The sequence below is a fragment of the Apteryx rowi genome, unplaced genomic scaffold (assembly GCF_003343035.1).
Source record: "Apteryx rowi isolate R43461 unplaced genomic scaffold, aptRow1 scaffold_32, whole genome shotgun sequence".
NCBI classification, from domain to species: domain Eukaryota; kingdom Metazoa; phylum Chordata; class Aves; order Apterygiformes; family Apterygidae; genus Apteryx; species Apteryx rowi.
In genome coordinates, this window is record NW_020449641.1 from 3438545 (window position 1) to 3448018 (window position 9474).

The following is a 9474-nucleotide window of genomic DNA, read 5'->3' on the forward strand; positions in this document are numbered from 1 at the left end:
GTGCTACAGAGACAGACATTTTTCTCACCCATTGCCGTTCCACATTTAAAACTCCCTGGCTGCCCTGAGACCATGGTGTTAATGACTTTCTCCCGGTGTCAGCTTAGCCCTAGTTACCCCTGAGCACCCTGCCTGAGCACCCTCAATTTCTGCCACCTCTGTGTTGCAAGGGGACACGTTCTTCAGCCTGACAGCACGGCCACTGTGCTATCCTGCAGTCTATCAGCCTCCCATCTCAATATGGGCACAGACTCTGCCTTTCATCCAATTCCTGAAAGAATGTGTTTTTTAAATGCTTTTTTTTAAATGAACAAGAAGCTACAAGCAAGCATTTGGCCTTCACAACTGATGGGCTGCAGCCAAACTCTGCCATATGTTCCAGCTAATACATGTGGGTTTTGCTTCCCATCCAAGAAAGGAAAAAAAGGACATTTATGAGCTGGGATTCAGCAGCAGCACGTGGGAAGGAAGGGGTGGGGAAAGGGATGCTATTTTTGTTGTTATAATTATTCAGTGGCCAAATCCCTGACCCTTGACGTCAGCTCTGGAGGGTCTGTTTAACTGTCCAGTTGTCATGGAAAGGAGGAGGACTGGTTCAGAGGTACAGGCTGACAGGGAACAGCTCTTTTCTGCTTGAACTCCCACACAGGCAGACCCCCTGCCTTCATTAGTCATCACCAGCTTATGTCCAACAAATAAATAAGTCAATTCCTTATTGCCTATACATTGGCTAGAAACAAAAGCATCCAAGGAACCTCGACCCTTCATTCCTGCCATCAGTTACTTTTAAAGAGCATAGGCCAAATTCTGATCTCAGTTTCCCCAGTGTAAATGCAGAGAAACTCTATGTCCATCAGTTGGGTCACTCCAGGTTCACATAGATTTAACTGAACTCAGTCCAAACACAGTCCAGACTATACACATGGAAATGTGTCACGTACAGAGGTCCCTACAGATCAGGAACAAACCTAATCACAATGACTAATTCCTACCACCTCCAAAGAAAAAACTTAGATAAATAACCCCTGAATCCCTTGCTCCAGATGTCAAGCATTGCCTCAAGCCCAGAGTCCTGCTAGCAAGGCTCCTGCAATACTCAGGAGGTTGGCAGCAAGCAGCTCAGTTACAGACTTTATGGTTTCTTATTACTGCCCACACCATCCACAATGAAATCAGCACTCGTAACAGGGAATGGCAAAAATCCTTGCTGAAACCTCAGGCACAGCTCGTAAGTACTGGGCATAAGTTTGCTTAACAGGGCTAAATAGCATTGCTCATTCACATGTGGTTCATTATCGGCTGCTGTTAGTTATGACTGTGGCCAAGGATAACAAAAGGACTCACCAGAAGCCAAAGCAGAGCTTGCTAGGATGTATGGATGAGAATTAACAGGCAATGCAAAAAGCCATTTAATCCCAAGACAAGGCAGCACATGGACAGGGCAGTCCAGCAGCAAGGCTCTGCCAAGGAGCAGCCAGCAGAGGAAGCAGTCATGAGACMAGTGCCTTTGAGGGAGGAGCAAGGTACAAAAAACCCATAGAARACTAAGGAAAAAAAGAAAGGAAAGGGGGCAGGTTCCCAGCTTACAATACAAGCAGTTTAATACAGCAGGAGTAGTCTGTTCTCTAAAGCCAATGGGCTTTTCTGTGCTACAAATGCACACTTCCGACCAAGTTTGGATGTCAGCCTAGCTCATGCTTTCAGATACCTTCTGATCAAGACCATAAAAGATTTAGTGAAACTGGATGAGTTAGAGCACTGTCTTCTCCATCATCCCAGCTGCAACACCAAGGATTTACAAGAAATAAGGAGGAATCCACACTTACCTTCCCTCCCCTCCACCAAGAAACAGAAACGGCAGTCTGGGACCCACCATCAGTTATTTTGGAGCCCTGGCATAACTGCAGACCTATGAGGTGGAAAGAGAAACTTGGCAAGACAAAAAAAGTAGTCCTGCTCATCAAATGACTGATTAATAGCCTATATGAAATGAGTTTGGTAAGTCTAAGGTCAGCTTGCACTAATTGCATGTGTTCTTGATCTCCCTCACTCAAGCTATAACAACATCTAACTCTATACCTAAAAAGCAGTTTTGATTTGCAGAGGTGCTGAGCAGGGCTGTGTTCATTTATCATCAGTTAAAAATTATGTGGAAATCTACAAACACTAGTTTTGCTTTCTGACTTGCTATATTTCTAAAAAGAGCAGAAAGCCACTACAATCACCTAGTCTAACTTTTAGTACAACACCAGCCTGAAGGCTGGCCGCAGTTGGTTCCTGTTGGATCTAGAGCAGAATTAATCAGAAAAATCAAGATTGAGTCTACTCTGAAAACAATGCGCACGTCCCTGGGCTTTCACTGCTGGCTTAGTGTTTCCAATGTTTACCAGTGAACCAGGAAGCAGCAGTCGTTTTAAAGAAGGAAAAGCCCTTTCAAGGGCAAACAGACCCTTCTCTAGCAGGTTCCCAAGCCTGCACGTTTATGGAGAGCAGAGCCTTGTATCTGGTCTCTCTTGCATTTACAGCAAGACTCTTAAACAAGGGTCACTTTACTAGGAAATCACGCAACACGCTCTCAAGATGTCCCTGTGCTATGAGGGTTAGGGCACCACCACCTGCTGTTAATGAAAACAGATTAATGGAAATCAGATCATTTCAAGACATGGCCTTGCTTCCTGTTTTTGCAGATCTGTCCCTTCTGAGAAGCCCAGGACTCCCCTGACTCAGGAGAATTCAGGCTTTTAGTTACCCTGTTAACATCACTGGAAGAGGGAATTTGTCCCTAGTCTCCAACTCCCACAAATTCAAAGCAAACCATACTTCAGCCCACAAGCAACTCCACTGAAGTCAGCAGTGCCACTTAGGGCAAGTTGATGCAGGTCAAGAAGAGCAGGGATATTCAGTTCTGACCTGAACAAGGGACACTGACCCAAACATCAAGACTCAGAGTTTTCCATCTCATAAACTGAGTTCATTTTTGTCCATATAACTTTAAACTTTCTGAGCACTAACGTTTACCATCTGGTGAGGACTAGAAATGCTCTCTTGGAGAAGTTAAATAAAGAGACGTTCCAAGAGCTCAGTTCTGGGATCTATTTATTTATCCAGCATCTGAGCAATACCAGCTCTCAAGATTGGAGATAAACAAACACCTCTAATAGTAATAATCCTAATCATAACGATTATCTGACAGTTCTACCGCAGATCTTTGTCTAGGTTATGAGATACAAGCCCTATGAAAACAAGGCCAACCAACCTGGCAGACCTCACAGGGCACGCAGCAGCTGCAATGAGAAATAACTTAAGTCTCTGCAGGAGCAGTCTACTGAAGTAGTGGGGGTTTTTTGCACATTATTCTGTGTCACTACCCCTGAGACACCAAAAGTGAAAACACCACCTTTCTCCCCAAGGCTGCAGTTCACTTCAGGACAGGACCCTATATGTTTGAAGGCTGTGCAGAATTGCTGCAAAAAGAGAAACAGAACAAAACTTTCATGGAAAACATCAGCAGTGGAGTGAAACAATGCAAATTACAAAAGCAACTATGTTGGTGTGAATCCTGAGTTATTCCATGATTCCTAGGTAGATGCTCCAGATTTCTGTCAGGCTGACAAAAGACTCTGGCCCAGTGCAACAGTGCAGAGATAGGCAAAGAGCAATTACTTGAGGTGGAAAGAATTTGGCAGAGATGACTTAATAAAGGCTTGCAACAAGACCCCAAAGACAAATGCCTGAGCACGGCTGGTAGCAAGTCTTGCAGAAGCACAGGCAGAAGGCAGAATGAACAGTGTGGAGCGGTTAGAGGTCTGACTTTTCTATATACATGAGATCTCCTCCCTTCAGTTTGGATTTTCATAAATAGGGAGCTTTCAAAGGCAGAACTGGAGTAGGGCAATAATCTATATCACAGATGTTTCTCCAAGTTTGGGCTCCCACTCTACTTCCTGATCCATTTGCTTCTCCCTCCGCTTCCCACCACRGTCTTTGATCAAGTCATTATTGCACCCATGTTGCATTTCAAAAATCCTAGTGGTGTGAGTGAGCAGGGGAGTACTGTGTAACCCAAAGATAGTCACAGCAGTGCCTGCTGAAGGMACAACGTGCCCCAGTAGGTTGTAAYGTGGAAGACCCAGCAGGGCAAGATAGCGGTGTAAAAATCAAGTTCTCCCCAAACAAGATCACTAAAAGATTAAGATGCACATAAAGTTTGTATAAGCAGAAAAGGAACAGCTTTATGGAACAGCCTCTCCTGCAACACGGAGAGTCTAAACTTTATATTAGTAACACATGAAGTCCTGAAAATAATGTTGTATAAGAACAGAAGCATAACATGCACATGGCAAGGAAAAACTTGAGACAAAGACAGAATAAGCAAGACTGATTCAGACTCTCGCACCTTTTGCTCACCAGTGATCTGACATTAGGAGAGGAGCAAGGCCCTATGCACAGTAGGGCTGTTTTATTTATTTTAAACACAAGCACAGTCTGAAAGGCCTTTCTTTATTTAGATCCAAGGCTGATGGTTACAGACCACAGATGTACGAATCCTGCTGTGCTTCACAGATGTGCAATGGGGCATGCAGGCAAGTGGGAAGATGAGACCGTTGGGGGGGGGGGGGGGGGGGGTCAGCATTTATAAAACAGGAGCAAGTGCTCAGAAAAGACGCACAAGTATACAGAGAGGAAAATAAAAACAAGCTATTGTGATCACATGGCAAATGAGCCAGGAGATTATATAGACAAGAACAAGATGAGACAAGGGAAAGAAAACTCAGGGGAAGGGTTAGCAGGGTAGAAGAGAAGGACTTGTTTTGCAATCGACAGTGATCAAGTTTTCCAGGTTACTTGTTATTTTTGGACCAGGGTTCCCATCAGCTCCCAGGAGACAGCAGCAGGACTGGAAAGCTGCACTTCACCACACTGTTCATGAGCAGACCATCCGCAGCRAGCTCCAACAATGTTACTGAGTCAGCAGCTCGCAGCCAGCAAGCACTGTCAGTGTAAGTTGTTTTCTCCTCCACTCATTCTCAGAGCTGGAAACCCCCGGGGGGGGGGGGGGGGGGGTTAGGAAACATCATGGCCTGCAGGCTAGGTTTTACCAGAAAAAAAAGATGACTAAGGCAGCAAAGCTAAGAGGATGTAATTAAAGAAAAATTGCAGACTGCAAAGAGATCCTCCCACACCCACCTGCCAAGCCTAGCRGATACTTCATTGACACAGGCCAACCAGCCAGCACACAGGAGAGCCACCCGCTTCAGGCAAGTTGCCCTTCTGCCCATGAGACACGATGTCGGAAACCCACTGAAGGACCTTTTCCATCTCCATGGGCTGGAGAGCTTATTCTTCTATCCACTGCCCATGATCTCATCACCTTCCCTGCCCCTTCTTAGTTTTCAGATCTTCTCARAACTCATCCCACTGACTACTTCAGCTAGCTGCATCCAAGGTATTTCTAGATGGTCTGAAAACATCAGCTACTTTAGGAAAAATCCTGCCTGTGAAGAATTTTCCTACTTATGATACATATTTGGAAGCTGCAAAGAAGACCCAAAGGCACATTTGGACTTGGGGTGCTTGTTCAAAGCAATTTGTCTAAAGTCTGTGTAGCACAATCAATGTCACAGGTCTGATCAAGAGTCCAAAGCCCATGGAAACTGACAGCTGTCATCAGCTGTCCCAGCCCCGCTGTGCACCACAATCTTCTCTCACATCATGCTAGAGTCACCAAAACCCCTCAGTTCAGGGTCATGATATTTAACTTTTTACATTCTCAGAGTCTAAAACAAGAAACAGAATAACACCCTTTCCCATATCTGGGAAACAACACTGTGGCCTTCAAAAGGCCTTTATTTTGAAGGTATACAGAAGAGGRGAAAAAAGCCTAAGGAGCTGACAGGATGACATGGTTTTAATGACTGACAGGACATGTTCTCACACTGAGGTACGATCAACATTTAACCTAATCACATCATCACTTTCCTCCCCCTCTACAGGGCTCCCTGCAGGGGCATCCCGAGCATCTGCTTAGAAGAGCAACAACAGAGCTCAGGGAAGCTACTGCTACAGTTCAGTAAGTAACAAGGAAAGTCCTAAACCTCAAATTCTAATATCAGTTTTCCAACCAATTTACTACAGAGATTTTCACGTCACCATGACTGTGCCAGACACGGCTCTCACTTGCTCTAGAGAAACCCAGGAGCTGAGACAGAGACCTCAGCCCTTCTAGCCTGGCTTTGGGGATGCCCTGGGTTGCTCTGCTGGCCCAAAAGCAATCACTCTCAAGGTGGAGATAAAGCAGGCCAATATTTGGTCCATGCAGCTGTACAACAGCAGTAATAGCCTTTGCTTTTCATACCCCACAGGACTGTTGCGACGATTAGCTCATGTTTATTCACCACCATTTTTCAAAGCACTGCATGAGTGCCAAACTTCAATTTTTTTATTTATTTTTTTTAAATATATTCCTTGCTTTGTCATTCCCTCCCAAAGGGATACATCTCTCCCCTCCTGAGAAGCAAACAAGCACAAGGTCACTGGCAGTGGGAGTTAGAAAGCATGTTCCAGGCTGTTCCTCCTCCCCCAAAACCGCAAATGCCATCAACCCCCGATGGCCATTCGGGCCAGGGGCCAGCGCAAGTACCCAGCAGCCAGGCCTCCCCGTGCAGCAAGGGAAGGGACTGTACAGGATACACRGCAGGATGTTTAATCTAACCTCATTTCCTTTTTGGTTTCAAGGAGCAAAGCAGGGGTCAAGCAGCCAGAGAGAGACAACTCTGACCCCGGAGTCGCACAGCCTGCCCGTGAGCCCACGGCGGTGCGGGGGTCTCAGCGCAAGCCCCCCTCTGCGGCTGCCCTTCTCAGGCGGAAAGCAGAGCAGATGCTGCCGATGAGGTGTCCACACAGGGCGTGTGCCGATGCATCCCAACCCTCAGGGAAAGTGCCAAACCGTTCACTCAGCCTTGGCACAGGGAGACGGTTCAGATCCGAGCATACACTAGAGCTCGTGTTTTGTGCAAGTGCAGGCAAATCCAAAGCACGACTTTTTCTTCTGCAAACAGACTTGTTGAGCCAGGTCAAAAGAGCAATCATTATAACACAGCTCATGCTCAGCCATCAGTGGAGCGAGTATGAGACAACCCATTACAGGTTCCTCAGCAGGACAAAGGTGCCGAGAGCGCTGGCTTACGAACCTGGCCAAAACCCAGGAGCATTAGGCTTACACATTGGGTTAAAGAAGGTAAACACCAAAATGGAAATGGCTCTGTCCAACCAGTACCTTCCCTTGAATACAGTGTCTGAAACCCAGGCATCCATGCAGATAGCCAGAACATCCACCAGTCCATCAGCTAGCAGGAAATCACAGCTGAAATGAATATAAGCCTCTAGACATTACAAAAGCAAATTATGATGACTCAGACATGTAATAAGAAAGTATGTTTTTCAACTCATTGCTTTGATAAGTTTATAATACATTTATTAAATGAGGAAAAGAAAAACCTCAGAGCCAGTAGAAACTGAAATGGAAGTTAGACCATACCTGAAAAACAACTAGATTATTCTATATTGATTTTACTGAAACGAGAAGCAAACAGTTAGTTAACCCCATCCCCTACTTCAGAGGAAAGTTTTTTGATAAGCTTGGGGTGAGCAAAGCTCTGGGACAGGCTTTGAATTCAGAAAGAATCACTTAGTTTTTAGTATGACAAATTTAGTGTCACTGCCCATAGATGGTGACACTACACAGACAGAGCATCTTTTAGGATAAGCTCCTCAGGAGAGTTCTGCAAGCTTCAATGGGATCACATATGAGCCAAATTATATTCTCATTTCATTCACAGAATTTCTTTCCAGAACTCCAAACAGTACATGTACACTGGCATTTAAGAAACTTCCTACATACTTCTAGCCCCCAAATTGTAGAAAACAAACAAACAAACAAAAAAAAMCCCACCACATGAAGGCAATGACAGCACAGAAAGTACAACAAAAGCAACATAGCTGTGACTTCTCAATAGGTTTTAAAATGTAGCAGCTGATGATTTGTCTCCTGTATTCTGTTGCTGCAAGGTTACTGCACTACAAGCACAAACACTGCCCAGGACAGGCGTTTGCTTCTCCAGCTGGAAACAGGTTTCAGCAGAAGCGCCTTTGCCATGCTCTGACCTGCAGGTCTTCACCTATTAAATTGCCTATAGCAGCTACAAGGTTATGAATGTACTCAAAGCAGAAACACAGAGCAAAATGTTCCAGAAGTGTTTTAAACATTCAGCTTGGCGTGAAATAGAGATTCCCACAGTTTCTGTTCTTACTAGTCATGAACAGGAAGCCTTACTACAGGTACCTGACTTGCCACAGCACAGGTCTTGACCTAGAAGAAAACCACCCTAAACTTTTCTCCCTTTCCCTTCCCATTCTGACAAAGAAGTTCACAGAACACCATTTTCTTCAGGGAAAGGTAATAGCTACAAGGCAGAAGTTGTTGGGATAAGAGGATGATAACRAAGATATCAGTGGCTGCAAAATACTGACTGTACAGCATCATTCAGGGTATTTCATAACGCAGAACAGAGACCATCAGATTACAGTAGCAACGATTCATCCCCCGGCTTCATGCATACCCTCCACTCTAGGAAAAACAGCATTTTACAGTTCAGTTTACTCTAAATGGAAACCCCTCCTGCATCAGGGTGTTACTGGGGGGTTTCATTGGGCTTTTTTTCCTGCAAACTCTCCATCAAAGGCAGATCACTTTYGGACTTAGTTATTCTATACTAAAACGAGCAAAAAAGCACATTTCTCTCCCCCTCCTTTGAGGGCTGGCCATGGAAACTTACTGTACACATCAGTGACCCATAAGGCCCCATTGGATACCCAAGTCCGGACATCCCTGCTCACCGTGGGGTTCCTCACCTGGTCCCTGCAGCTGGGGGGGGCGGGGGACAAAGGGAGGCTTGGGCCTCCCAGAACAAGGAGCACARGGCAGGTTCGGGGGCAATGGAAGGGTGGAAACCATATCTGGGAGGCTGGGGAAGAGATGGAAGAGTGGGAATATCACCTTGGAGAGGGGCAGATGGATGAGGGGGCATGTCACCTGCAAGGATGGAAGGGAGGATAACTCTAGGGGGGGCACTGGGAGAGAAGGGAGGGAGCGTGGAGAGGGCTCGGGGGAGACGGGGGCATCCCCAGCTGAGAGGGATGTAGGAGGGGGGATAATGCTGGGGGGGGGCACTGGGAGAGAAGGGAGGGAGCGTGGAGAGGGCTCGGGGGAGACGGGGGCATCCCCAGCCGAGAGGGCTGCAGCAGGGGCGATAACGCTGCCGCGGGGGCTCGGGGCTCGGGGCGGGCGCCGGCGGAGCCTCACCTGGATGTAGGCGCGCTGCAGGTAGCTGTAGGGCACCCTGCGCTGGAAGTCGGCGCGCACCTCCTCGGCGGCGCGGTGGCGGGAGGCGGCGCCCAGGCGCGGCTCCTCGCAGC

At 46.6% G+C, this 9474-nt stretch overlaps 1 protein-coding gene across 1 annotated transcript in view; it reads right to left on the reverse strand.

Moving 5' to 3' along the window:
- P3H2 (prolyl 3-hydroxylase 2) overlaps positions 1 to 9466 on the reverse strand; it is an 86574-nt gene extending 77108 nt beyond the window's left edge. Inside the window, exon 1 of the mRNA XM_026070944.1 lies at positions 9362 to 9466. The gene's annotated coding sequence lies outside the window, so the exon portion shown is untranslated. The remainder of the gene's footprint in view (positions 1 to 9361) is intronic.
- Between the last annotated feature and the right edge of the window lie 8 nt (positions 9467 to 9474).